The 14,078-nt window shown below is 42.6% G+C and overlaps 1 pseudogene; it reads right to left on the bottom strand.

The window, feature by feature from the left end:
- Positions 1-4,809: 4,809 nt before the first annotated feature.
- Positions 4,810-12,760, bottom strand: LOC138423737 (small ribosomal subunit protein uS3-like; annotated as a pseudogene).
- Between the last annotated feature and the right edge of the window lie 1,318 nt (positions 12,761-14,078).

Here is a 14,078-nt window from a genome sequence, read left to right as displayed (position 1 = left end):
ATAGGTTTCTTGTTCTTGCACAGTGTTTCCTTCAGTTGCATTTTTGTCATGGTCTCTTTTGGTCCCTATCATCCTACTGTGGGCTGAATTCTGTGCCTCTCAAATTCATGTGTTGAAGTCTTAACACAAAATGAGACTGTGTTTAGAGATAGAGTCTTTAAAGAGGGTATCAGTTTAAAAGAGGTCATTGCTGGTGCTGCTGCTAAGTCACTTCATTTGTATCCGACTCTTAGCAACCTCATGGACTGCAGCCTACCAGGCTCCTCTGTCCATGGGATTTAGGATGACCTAATCCAATATGCTGAAGCTGATGTTGATTCTGAAGCTGATGCTGAATCTGAATCCAGACTGATCTTGAAGCTGAAGCTCCAGTACTTTGGCCACCTGATGTGAAGAGCTGACTCATTAGAAAGGACCCTGATGCTGGGAAAGATTGAAGGCAGGAGGAGAAGGGGATGACAGAGGATAAGATGGTTGGATGACTTGATGCACATGAGTTTGAGAAAACTCTAGCATTTGGTGATGGACAGGGAAGCCTGGCATGCTGTAGTTCATGGGGTTGCAAAGAGTTGGACACGACTGAATGACTGAACTGAGCTGAATCCAATACAACTGGTGTCCTTACAAGAGATTAAGTTACAGACTTACACAGAGGGAAGATCCTGTGAAGACACAGAAAGAAGATGGTCATCTCCAAGCAAGGAGAAAAGCCTCAGAAGATACCAACCCTACTGACACCTTGATCTTAGACTTCCAGTCTTTTGAAGTCTGGAAGGCACTCAGACTAAACAGCTTTGTTGTGGCAGTATATTAGGAAATGAATATACCTCTCTATGAGGTATTTCTCAGATGTCTCATAATGTTACCTCATCTGCTCCTGATTAAGAGGAACTAATATGATCACTGAAACTCTGGGTCTGTAGGCAGGACTTGTTGACTTTGAACATCACTGTTCAGTGGTATTATGGGAATATTTTGGGGCAATTTCTGAGGTCAGTATCTTGAAGTTTTTTCCCATTGGCCTGGTTAGATTCTCCAAAGAAGAATTCTCTAAGAGACTGTCTGGCGGGTGAGAGTTTGGCTGCCACACTCTGGAGAGAAACAAAGTTTGCCTCTACATTTATCATTCAGTATGCATATGGTCACTTAATCCTAGTTTCGAGTCTGGTGCTCCCTTTCTAGATTTTCTGTTTTACCTGCTCCAGAGAATAAACATGCAGAATTCCATAGGGGTGGGGAGCAGAGGTTGCTTAGGAACATGAACGGGAAGAAGGATCTAGAGATGAAACTGCTCTCATTCATTCATGTTATCCTTATTTTAGGGTAAGATCCTTCTCACTTTTGGGCTTCCCTGGTGGCTCAGATGATAAAGATGTCTGCAATGCAGGAGACCTGGGTTCAGTCCCTGGGTTGGGAAGATACCCTGGAGATGGGAATGGCAACCCATTCCAGTATTCTTGCCTGGAGAATTCCATGGGCAGAGGAGCCTGGCCAGCTATCATCAATGGGGTCTCAAACAGTCAGACATGATTGAGTAACTAACACACACACTTCTCACTTTCAGCTGCAGAAGTATGTGATGGTGCCGTTTCTCTTGCATTTTAAAGATTCAGCAGGATAATTCAAATCAACTCTTAGTTTTCCCCACTGCTTTCTAGGGGTTCAGTGCTCTTGTTCTTATTGAATTAGTTTTGACTTGTTCATATGTTTTTCAGCTTCCAAAATGGTGTTGCTATGGACATCTATCTTGCTCTCCCCACCTTATGGGTTTACGTTTTTGTTGTTGTTGTTGTTTTTAAGAAAACCCACAGCAAACATTATCCTCAATGATGAAAAATTGAAAGCATTTCCCCTAAAGTCAGGAACAAGACAAGGGTGCCCACTCTCACCACTACTATTCAACATAGTTTTGGAAGTTTTAGCCAGAGCAATCAGAGAAGAAAAAGAAATAAAAGGAATCCAGATTGGAAAAGAAGAACTAAAACTCTCACTGTTTGCAGATGACATGATCCTCTACATAGAAAACCCTAAAGACTCCACCAGAAAATTACTAGAGCTAATCAATTAATATGGTAAATTTGCAGGATATAATATCAACACACAGAAATCCCTTGCATTCCTATACACTAACAATGAGAAAACAGAGAAATTAAGGAAAAAATTCCATTCACCATTGCAATGAAAAGAATAAAATACTTAGGAAGATATATACCTAAAGAAACTAAAGACCTATATATAGAAAACTATAAAACACTGGTGAAAGAAACCAAAGAGGACACTAATAGATGGAGAAATATACCATGTTCATGGATCGGAAGAATCAATGTAGTGAAAATGAGTATACTACCCAAAGGAATCTATAGATTCAATTCAATTCCTATCAAGCTACCAGTGGTATTTTTCACAGAGCTAGAACAAATAATTTCACAATTTGTATGGAAATACAAAAAACCTCGAATAGCCAAAGCAATCTTGAGAAAGAAGAATGGAACTGGAGGAATCAATCTGCCTGACTTCAGGCTCTACTACAAAGCCACAGCCATCAAGACAGTATGGTCCTGGCACAAAGACAGAAATATAGATCAATGGAACAAAATAGAAAACCCAGAGATAAATCCACACGCCTATGGACACCTTATCTTTGACAAAGGAGGCAAGAATATACAATGGAGAAAAGACAATTTCTTTAACAAGTGGTGCTGGGAAAACTGGTCAACCACTTGTAAAAGAATGAAACTAGAACACTTTCTAACACCATACACAAAAATAAACTCAAAATGGATTAAAGATCTAAACATAAGACCAGAAACTATAAAACTCTCAGAGGTGAACATAGGCAAAACACTCTCCGACATAAATCACAGCAGAATCCTCTATGACCCACCTCCCAGAATATTGGAAATAAAAGCAAAAATAAATAGATGGGACCTAATTAAAATTAAAAGCTTCTGCACAACAAAGGAAACTATAAGCAAGGGTGAAAAGACAGCCTTCAGATTGGGAGGAAATAATAGCAAAGGAAGCAACTGACAAAGAATTAATCTCAAAAATTTACAAGCAACTCCTGCAGCTCAATTCCAGAAAAATAAACAATCCAATCAAAAAATGGGCCAAAGAACTAAACAGACATTTCTCCAAAGAAGACATACAGATGGCTAACAAACACATGAAAAGATGCTCAACATCACTCATTATCAGAGAAATGCAAATCAAGACCACAATGAGGTACCATTTCATGCCAGTCAGAATGGCTGTGATCCAAAAGTCTACAAGCGATAAATACTGGAGAGGGTGTGGAGAAAAAGGAACCCTCTTACACTGTTGGTGGGAATGCAAACTAGTACAGCCATTATGGGGAACAGTGTGGAAATTCCTTAAAAAACTGGAAATAGAACTGCCATATGACCCAGCAATCTCACTGCTGGGCATACACACCGAGGAAACCAGAATTGAAAGAGACACATGTACCCCAATGTTCATCACAGCAGTGTTTACAATAGCCAGGACATGGAAGCAACCTAGATGTCCATCAGCAGATGAATGGATAAGAAAGCTGTGGTACATATACACAATGAAGTATTACTCAGCCATTAAAAAGAATACATTTGAATCAGTTCTAATGAGGTGGATGAAACTGGAGCCTATTATACAGAGTGAAGGAAGCCAGAAAGAAAAACACCAATGCAGTATAATAATGCATACATATGGAATTTAGAAAGATGGTAACGATAACCCTGTATGTGAGACAGCAAAAGAGACACAGATGTATAGGACAGTATTTTGGACTCTGTGGGAGAGGGCGAGGGTGGGATCATTTGGGAGAATGGCACTGAAACATGTATAATATCATATGTGAAATGGATCGCCAGTCCAGGTTCGATGCATGATACAGGATGCTCGGGGCTGGTGCACTGGGATGACCCAGAGGGATGGTATGGGGAGGGAGGTGGGAGGGGGGTTCCAGATGGGGAACACATGTACACCTGTGGCATTTTCATGTCAATGTATGGCAAAACCAATACAATATTATAAAGTAATTAGCCTGCAACTAACATAAATACATTTATATTAAAAAAAGAAATCTGCTATTTTAGTTTTAGTGGACTTTTGAGAAGGAATTAAATTAGATACTTGTGTTCAAGCCAATATTAATACATAAGCTGAGCCCACGTTCTTTGTCTTGTATAAAAGGACAGTTTTTAAATACAACAATAAAGTTGATGGTAACTACTACTTATCTTGTTATAAGTGATTCAAATACTGTGCCCAGTGACCAAACCAATCTCATACTACCATGTGGCTTATTTTTAGAATGGAAGATACTCAACAGAGAAAAAAAGGGATCAGAACAAAGGTGTACATAAGTTAATGCATCCGAACATTCCTGAAAAATCTGCATGTAGACTGAATTCTTCCTAACTGAACTGTGTTTTAAAAAGTACAGTGGGACTCTGAACCTTTAAAGGGAAAGCTGCAAGAGAAGTTTTTCTAGAGTGAAGTTTGGAAATTGCCCAGATTTCCCCTTCAGTTAAGTCCCCAACAGCAGGATTTTCTTCAAATAGAACTCACCTACATTGAGAAAATAAACTTGAAATTTTATTTATCTTCAAATAAAAATATATGGTGATAGGGATGACTTTGGTGCTATTAGTACAAGCTTCACATGAAATAGGGAAGGTCCTAGGCTAAGTGCGGTCATTTCCGAGCCCAGCTCTGCTATGGAACTGGGTCACCGTATTCATTTATTTCTGACTGTGCTGAGTCTTGCAGCAAGCGGCGGCTGCTCCGCAGTTGTGGCGCAAGGGCTTCTCACTGCAGCGATTTCTCCTCCTGCAGAGCATGGGCGCTGGGGCACTCGGGCGTCAGCAGATATAGCACACAGGCTCCGTATCTGCAGCTCCCGGCTCCAGAGGACAGGCTCAAAAGCTGTGGTGAAGGGGCCTAGTCGCTTTGCGGGGCCACAAGTGGGATCTTCCAGGATTGGGGATCCAACCCCTTGTCTCCTGTGCCTCCTGTACTGGCAGGTGGATTCTTCACCATGGAGCCACCAGGGTTTTGAAGAACAGGTGTTTTAAATCTTAACACAGTCCAATTTAAGAAATTTCACTTTTATTAGTGCTTTTCATATCCTCTTAAATACTTGACTATTACCAAGTAATGATGATATAGCCTATGTTTTCTTCTTAAAATCTAGAAAACATTCTGAAAAGCTAGAGAGTGCTCTGAAATCTAGAAATCTTTCTAAAAAATTTATGTTTCCTTCTTATCTTTAACATTTAGATTCATTGCCTATAGAATTAATTTTGCACCTAGTGTAGGAATGGGCAAAGATACATTTTCCATATGTATCTGCAATTGAACTGGTACTATTTATCAAAAGTAATTGTACCAGTTATCAGTTCATCGCCTCTCAGCCCCCAGTGCACCTTGCAGTGCTCTCTGCAACAGCGGACAGAGCTCTTTAGGCAGCTCTCCATTAAGGGGGCACCATGGTAACCTTCCGGAGAAGGCAATGGCATCCCACTCCAGTACTCTTGCCTGGGAAATCCCATGGATGGAGGAGCCTCGTAGGCTACAGTCCATGGGGTCCCAAAGAGTTGGACACGGCTGAGCAACTTCACTTTCACGCATTGGAGAAGGAAATGGCAACTCACTCCAGTGTTCTTGCCTGAAGAATCCCAGGGACAGAGGAGCCTGGGGGGCTTCTGTCTATGGGGTCGCACAGACTCATACACGACTGATGCGACTTAGCAGCAGCAGCATGGTAACCTTCAGCTTCCCTCGTAGCTAATTCAGTAAAGAATCTGCCTGCAATGCAGGACACCTGGGTTTGATCCCTGGGCTGGGAAGATCCCCTGGAGAAAAAAATGGCAACCTACTCCAGTATTCTCGCCTGGAGACTCCCATGGACAGAGGAGCCTGGTGGGCTACAATCTATGGGGTCACAAGAGTCCACACAGCTGAGTGACTAAAGAGAGCAAGAGAGAGGGGGTAACCTTTCTCAGCAGAGAAACAGCTGGAGGGAGACTGCCAGGGGAAAGGGCTGTCCTGTGCCTTCCAGGGGCTGTGTACTGAGTCAGCACTGCGAGGGGGGACACCCAGCAATGCTCACCAAAGCCACATGGCCAGGACACGTTTTCTTTGGCAATGTGGCAATCCCAGCCCGGCCTGCTTCTCCTCTCCCTGTGGCCTTCTTGGAGACGGCAGAGTCCTGGCCTCCCATCTGCATCAGCACCTCCGCTCCTCCTGCACGCTTCACTCCCAGCTTCAAGCTGTGGCTCGTCTGCCTCCCAGGGTTGCTTTCTGCTGGCTCAGCAACCGTGGTCCAGCTCTGCTCTAGGCAAGGCCGGGAACTACTCCGCCAGGGGTGGGAGCTAGGCTGGGACCTAGGACCCTCTACTGGAGCGCTTGCACTTGCACACAGATGTCTCCTCCATCTATACTCCAGCAGTGGGAAACTGAGAAGCTACAAGGGACTCAAAATAACTGTCTGCAGGTGCAAATGAGGCAATTATGAGCAACAAGATTCGAAAAGGCCACAAATCAACTGCCCCTTCTAAGTGCCAGGAGCATGATTCCTGTTTACAGCACCACCAGGAGGGTGTGAGAAGACCACCTAAAGCATTCCTCTGGCCAGGCCCACCAATGCCCCACCCTCAGCCCATTTAAAGAACCAGCCCACTCTCCTCCAAGACCCAGTTAGGCACCTGATAACATGTTCTCATGGTGAAGTCTTACCTGAATTGCTCATCAGACCTCTTCATTTCTACTGATTAGAGTCCAAGGACCATGGTTGAAAACACTTTCCAGTTTATTTCTCCTTGGGCACTCTTCCTCAAGTCCTAGGATTCTGTTGTAAGTTATATTTTCTCTTTTATCATGGCTTAATAGTATAGCTTTATATTAAACTTCCCTTGTTGGAATCACGTGTGGTTGCTGTTCCCGACTGGACACTAACTGATACACTACCATCACTTCCTATTGCCGTGTGGCACAGGTCCCTAGATCTGTGTTGGTGATTTCGTGGAGTCTGTCCTGTTTCATTTGTCTTTGTCCGTCCTTCAGCCCCTGCTTTATCATCCATTTTACAATATTTTCAGGGGCTTCCTGGCTGGTCCATTGGTTGAAAGTTCGCCTGCCAATGCAGGAGACACGGATTCAATCCCTGGTCCAAGAAGATCCTGCATGCCTCGGGGCAACTGAGCCCAGGCGCCACAATAAGAAAAGCCCCCACAATGAGAGGCCCACTTACCACAACCAGAGAGAGTCCACACGCAGCAAGGAAGGCCCAGTGCAGCCAAAAATAAACCAACCAGTTAATTTAAAAATATTTTCAAATTTTTGTTTGTAATTTTTCAACCTGGGTTATTTATAACTATAGTCTTTAATTTCTAGGGAGCTGGACATTTTCTAATATACTATAGTTACTGTTTTCTATGAACAAGAACATACTCTATCCTGTCACAAAGAAATAGACTGTGGCTTTCTTTCTGGCCCAGCATGTAGTTGATTTTGATTTGTGTATTTGATGGGAATGTTAACATTTTACGAGATGTTCTCAGCGTGTTAATTAGATCAAGTTTGTTGATTGTCTTATTCAGATCATCTGTACCTGAATCCTTTTTTAAAAATATTTTGTGGTCTGCTGCTTCTGTTATTAAAAGAGGTGAGTTTTAGTCTTCTACTACAGTGAATCTGCATTTTAGTTTTGGAAAATTTTTCTGTGGTAAATTATTTTCCATGATTCTAGTCCAAACTTTCTATGTACTTATATTTAAAGTGTATCCCTTGTAAGCAGCTTAAGGATCAGTCTATATCTGGCTCACCTCAGGCCCTAGAATGTAAACATGGAAACTGCTTCTGGCCTTTCCTCTGAGAGCTTGGTGGGTCTTTGTCTCAATCCTAAGGTGCTGCAGGAATGTCCTCTCCATTTTTTCACTGATTTTTAGCTTAGCATTTTCTTCTGTGCAGTTTAAAAATTTGATCAGTTCTTACCAGGTCTTTCTTCTTGTTGGGCCCTGCTGTCATCATAGGATGTGAGAGCTCCCCCTTCTGGTTTCCTATCCTATTTAATTGAGGTTTCTGTTTATTAATTTTTTTTCAACAGAAGATAGGAGAGGAGGGAGAATTCAGCAAACCATAAACAAAGTGAAAAGGCAACCACATATCTGCAAATGAAGTGACCAATAAGGGATTAATCTCCAAAATATACAACAGCTCATGCAGCTCAATAACAAAAACAAACAACACAATCAAAAAATGGGCAGAAGATCTAAATAGACGCGTTTCCAAAGATAGCCACAAAGCACATGCAAAGATGCTCAATATCACTAATTAGTAGCGAAATGCAAATCAAAACTCTGATGAGGTGATCAGCTCACATTGGTCAGAGAGGGTACCTACCTGCTAAGTTGCTTCAGTGTCTGACTCTTTGTGACTCCCTGGATTGTAGCCCACCAGGCTCCTCTGTCCATGGGATTCTCCAGGCAAGAATACTGGAGTGGGTTGCCATGCCCTCTCTCCTCCAGGGGATCTTCCCAATCCAGGTATCAAACCCACATCTGTTAAGTCTCCTGCATTGGCAGGTGGGTTCTTTACCACTAGCGCCGCCAGAGTGGCCACCATCAAAATATCTTCAAACAATATATGCTGGAGAGGGTGTGGAGAAAAGGGAACCCTCCTAAACTGCTAGTGAGAATGTAAATTGGTAGAGCCACAATAGAGGACATTATAGAGATCCCTTTAAAAAACTAAAAACAGAAGTACCATATGACCTCACAATCCCACTACGAGGGATAAATCTAAAGAAAATCATTATTCATAAAGATACATGCACCCAAATGTTCAGTGAAGCACCATTTACAGTAGACAGGAGACAGAAGCAGCCTAAATGTCCGTCAACAGAGGAATGGATAAAGACGCGGTACATATACACAATGGAATATCACTCAGGCATAAAAAGAACAAAATAATGCCATTTGCAGCAACATGGATGGACCTAGAGATTGTCATACTGAGTGAAGTAAGTCAGAGAAAGAGAAATGTCATATGCTATTGCTTGTATATGGAATCTAAAAAAATGTACAAAGTAACTTATTTCCAGAACAGAAATAGAGTCATGATGTAGAAAACAATTTTATGGTTATCAGGGAGGCGAATAGGGGAGAAGGATAAAATGGGGCATTGGGATTGACATATACACACTGCTGCTGCTGCTGCGGCTGCTAAGTTGCTTCAGTCGTGTCTGACTCTGTGTGACCCCATAGACGGCAGCCCATCAGGCTCCCCTGTCCCTGGGATTCTCCAGGCAAGAACACTGGAGTGGGTTGCCATTTCCTTCTCCAGTGCATCAAAGTGAAAAGTGAAAGTGAAGTCGCTTAGTCCTGTCTGACTCTTCGTGACTCATGGACTGCAGCCTACCAGGCTCCTCCATCCATGGGATTTTCCAGGCAACAGTACTGGAGTGGGGAGCCATTGCCTTCTCCACATATACACACTACTGTATATAAAATATTGTGGCTTGGCCAAAAAGTTCATTCATTCAGGTTTGTCATATCATACAAAAACCCAAACAAACATTTTGGCCAACCCAGTAAAGTGAAAGTGAAAGTTGTTCAGTCGTGTCCAGCTCTTTGCGACCCCCTGGACTGTAGCCTACCAGGCTCCTCTGTCCATGGAATTCTGCAGGACAGGATACTGGAGTGCGTAGCCGTTCCCTTCTCCAGGGGGTCTTCCCAACCCAGGGATAGAATCCAGATCTCCCGTGTTGCAGGTGGATTCTTTACCATCTGAACAACCAGGGAAGCCCAAATAGCTAACTACTATATAGCATAGGAAACTCTACTCAATACTCTGTAATGACCTATATGGGAAAAACATCCAAAAAAGAGTGGATATATAAAACTGATTCATTTTGCTGTATAGCAGAAACTAAAATCAACCATACCCCAATACAAATTTTTCAAAAACTGAGAATAAGATTACAGAGAATTTATAACAAATATAAATATTATATCAATAAAATAAAAGGAATTAACATGAAATAAAAGTCTCCTGGAAAAGATGGAGTAAATGCACTTCTCCCTGTTCTTCCCACTAAGCACAGTTATAACCTCTGGATACTATACATCAAATAAGCACAGCAAGACACTGAGAGGTGGAGAAAAGCAGTCAGGCTGGCTGGGACCGCAGGACCAGACAGCAGCACAGAGGCAGGTTCCTTGGGTTTCCTTTCCGTCTCCTGTGTCCAACAGTGGGAGCTGGAGGAGCCAGCAATCCAGAAATAACGACGACACAGACAGCCCTCCAAAAAGCCTGCTCTGTCTAGAACATGACTTCTGGGTGATAACTCCCCTACTCCAGTCAAGCACTGTGGCAAAAACAAGGGCCTCACCCTACTCCTGTAGCCAAAATATAAGAGGGGCCTAGACGCTCACAAGTTGTGACAAGACACACCCCCACCCGCAGTGGGTTGGTGGTGTCAGAGACGCTGGACTGGGGAGCTGAGACTTTTATAGCCTCCCAACAACAGTGAGTCCTTATCCCACTCTGCTGTGTCAGAGGGAGTATGGAAGCACCAGGGTGGTGTTTGTGTCAGCGAACATCTAGTGGGGACCCTGAGCTCTTACAGTAATGGGGCACCTTCTGTCCCTGGGTGTCAGCACAGGCAAAGTAGGGTGGCTGGACTTCTCCTCCAGTAAGCAGTAAGTAGACACCAATAAGACAGAAGACCTGAATAAAAGCTAGTGTCTCATAACACAGTACTTACAGTGTTCAGGATTCAGTTGAAAATCATTGTCAGGAAATCTCAACTTGAATGAGAAAATACAATCGACAAACACCAATTTTGAGAAGATTCAGAAGTTGGAATTATGTGACAAGGAAATTTAAGAAACTAATTTGGAAGAAGATTTACAATACGTAGGGAAAAACGTATAGTACGTCCTCTGTACTCTGTATCCCTAATCCCACAAAAGTAGCATTTTGCGTGACTATAATATCAGATCCATGATACTGACATTAGTACAACCCACAGAGTTTATTAAGGTGTTGCCAGTTGTATAAACAGCCATGTGCATGCACGTGTGTGGTTCTATGAAATTTGTCACATAGGAGTTTTGAGATCCAGAGCATCTTGAGATCCAGAACTGCTCCGTCACCGCAAGGCTCCCTTGGGCTACGCTTTTGGAGCCACCCCTCCCTCAAATCCTAACTCCTAGAAACCACCCACTTGTTTCTCACGTCTATAATCACATGAGTTTAAGAGACCTGGGTTGGATCCCTTGGGTTGGGAAGGGCCCCTGGAGAAGGGAAAGGCTACCCACTCCAGTATTCTGGCCTGGAGATTCCTGAAGATTCCATGGACTGTATCATCCACGGGGTCGCAAAGAGTCAGACACGACTAAGCGACTTTTACTTTCAAGAATATTATAGAAATGGAATCATTCAGTATGTAACTTTTGGAGATTGGTTCTTCTCACTCAGCATGATTTCCTTAAGATCTGTCCTGGTTGTTGTGTGTAATTTATTTCTTTTTATTACTGAATAGAATTCCATGATACAGATGTACAAATTTGTTTAACCATTCATCCATTGAAGAACTGAATTGTTTCCAGTTGGAGTTATTTTTTTTTTTCTTTAAAAAATTTTTTATTAAACATCTTTATAGAGCAGCATCCAAACTCCAGATCCAGTGGCCAAGGAGACCTATTTTGCTGTGGATACGAGCTGGGGCATGCAGGCGGCTCAGGCTTCCCACTCTTCTGTTTAGAGACGAGGGTGGCGGGCCGTGTTTCACCTTTGGCTTCCACAAAGGCGGAAGAGGCTTCTGAGGGCCAGTCTTACCAGCTGGGTCTCGAGGCAGCACGCTCTTTCCCTTGACGCCCAGCACACCCAGTCTGAGCAGCACGGGGTGCACGGCAGGCTCAACATAGTAGCTAAGAGGTCCCCACTGTGGCTCATGAGGCCATCTGCATAGACTTAGCCATGCATGGATTCAGCCCTCTGTCCTCAGAGTTTCCCAGACACTACTGCCTCGCAGCCTTTGGCCCCACTCTCCAGGAAGAACTGCAGCGTACCACAGCAGGCCCGCCGCACAGGAGGGTGGAGGACCAACCAGTCTGTAACACAGAGACTCTGCCTGGGCAATGGCACACGGACCTCCTGTGGCTACCTTTTCAGCATAAAGCTCTACACACTGCCATCAGGGAAGCCAAATCTCTTCTGAACCACAGCAGTCAATTCCCAGAATCCACCGGCCCTTCTCACCAAGAACATTCTGTGTCCTGGTGGCCAAGATAATGATTTCTGTCCTGGTTGGAATAACATGGACCTCACCTCAGCCAGCTCCTCAGTGAAAAACTCATTCAGTTCAGCTTTGAAGATGCCATCAGCGACGAACTTCCTCTTCTTAGCCCCAGTTGGAGTTATTATTGATAAATCTACTGTGCACACTTATATATACATTTTTGTGTGAATTGAAGCTTCGATTTCTCAGGGATAAATTCTCAAGTGCAGTTTGTGATTCGTATGGTAGTTACCTCTTTAGTTCGTGTTTTGTTTTTTAATTGCTAAACTGTTTTCCAGAATGGATGGTTATCTTACATTCCTACAAGCAATAAATGAGTGATGAAGTCTCTCTGCCTCTTCACTAACATTTGGTGTTATCAATATTTTTTATTTTAATTATTTTGGAAGGTGTGTAGTAATATCTCATTGTGGTTTGAATTTGTAAATTCAAATGACTACTGACATTGAACATCTTTTCCCGTGCTTATTTTCCATCTATATATCTTCATGAATAGAAATATCTGTTCATAGCTTTTCCCCATTTTCTAATTCAATTGTTTTCTTGATATTGAATTTTGAGAGTTCTTTGTATATTCTGCATACAAGTCCCTTGTCAAATATATGATTTGCAAAACTTTTTCTTAGTCTGTGGATATGCTTGCCTTTTCATCCTCTTAAAAAAGTCTTTTACAGAGAAAATATTTTAATTTTGATAAGATAAATTTATCAATATTTTTCTCTTATGGATCATACTTTTGAGCTTCCCTGGTAGCTCAGAGGTTAAAGCGTCTGCCTGCAATGCAGGAGACCTGGGTTCTTGGTGTCAAGTGTAAGAATTCCTTGTCTGAGCACAAGAACCTCAAGACTTTCTCCCATTTTTTTTTTCTCTAACAGTTTTTATTTTACACTTTTAAGTCTGTGATTCATATAGACATGATATTTGGGTTGAGGCTCATTTAATGTCTCATTTCTCTAGCACATTTTCTTGAAAATGCTATCTTTCCTTGTTTGAATGGCTTTTCACCTTTGTCAAAATAAGTTGGACATTTGTGTAGATGAATTTCTGGGATCTCTCTTTGGTTCCGTTAATCTATGTGTCGATCCCCCGCCAGGCTTCCCTGATGGCTCAGATGGTAAAGAATCCACCTGCAATGCAGAGACCCAGGTTCAACCCCTGGGTCATGAACATCATCTGGAGAAGAGAATGAGAGAGCTAATTCTTAGGTAGGTGGGTAAGGAGTCTGGTGCTCTTGAGGAGGAGTAAAGGACAAACATTTTTTTTCTACTCTCCTTGTCAGTCGAACTTTCCTGGTGTCTCAGACAGTAAAGCGTCTGTCTACTATATGGGAGACCTGGGTTCGATCCCTAGGTCGGGAAGATTCCCTGGAGAAGGAAATGGCAACCCACTCCAGTACTCTTGCCTAGAAAATCCTATGGACGGAGGAGCCTGGTGCAGGCTACCATCCATGGGGTTGCAAAGAGTCAGACACTACTGAGTGACTTCACTTACCACTCTTACCTCTTCTTAGTCAAGATTTTTTTTCTTAAACTCTGAGTTGTTATGGCAACAATCTATTTCTTCTAAGACTAACTTTCTTTAAGCCAAGAGCTAATGATTACACAATAAAACAACTCATCTTACTGAAGGGTATGTTTTTCCTTAAACTCTGTACAAACAGTTATATAACAACAATGTATCTTGCTCAAGGACAAGTTTCTCCTTCTTAAGAACCCTCTGGCTAATCCTGTTATCTTAAGATGCATGTTGTGGGACTGGGTCTGGTAAGACC

The sequence above is a fragment of the Ovis canadensis genome, chromosome 18 (genome assembly GCF_042477335.2).
Source record: "Ovis canadensis isolate MfBH-ARS-UI-01 breed Bighorn chromosome 18, ARS-UI_OviCan_v2, whole genome shotgun sequence".
NCBI lineage: Eukaryota > Metazoa > Chordata > Mammalia > Artiodactyla > Bovidae > Ovis > Ovis canadensis.
Note: the sequence above shows the minus strand (reverse complement) of the source record. Positions and strands in the feature narration are given on the sequence as shown.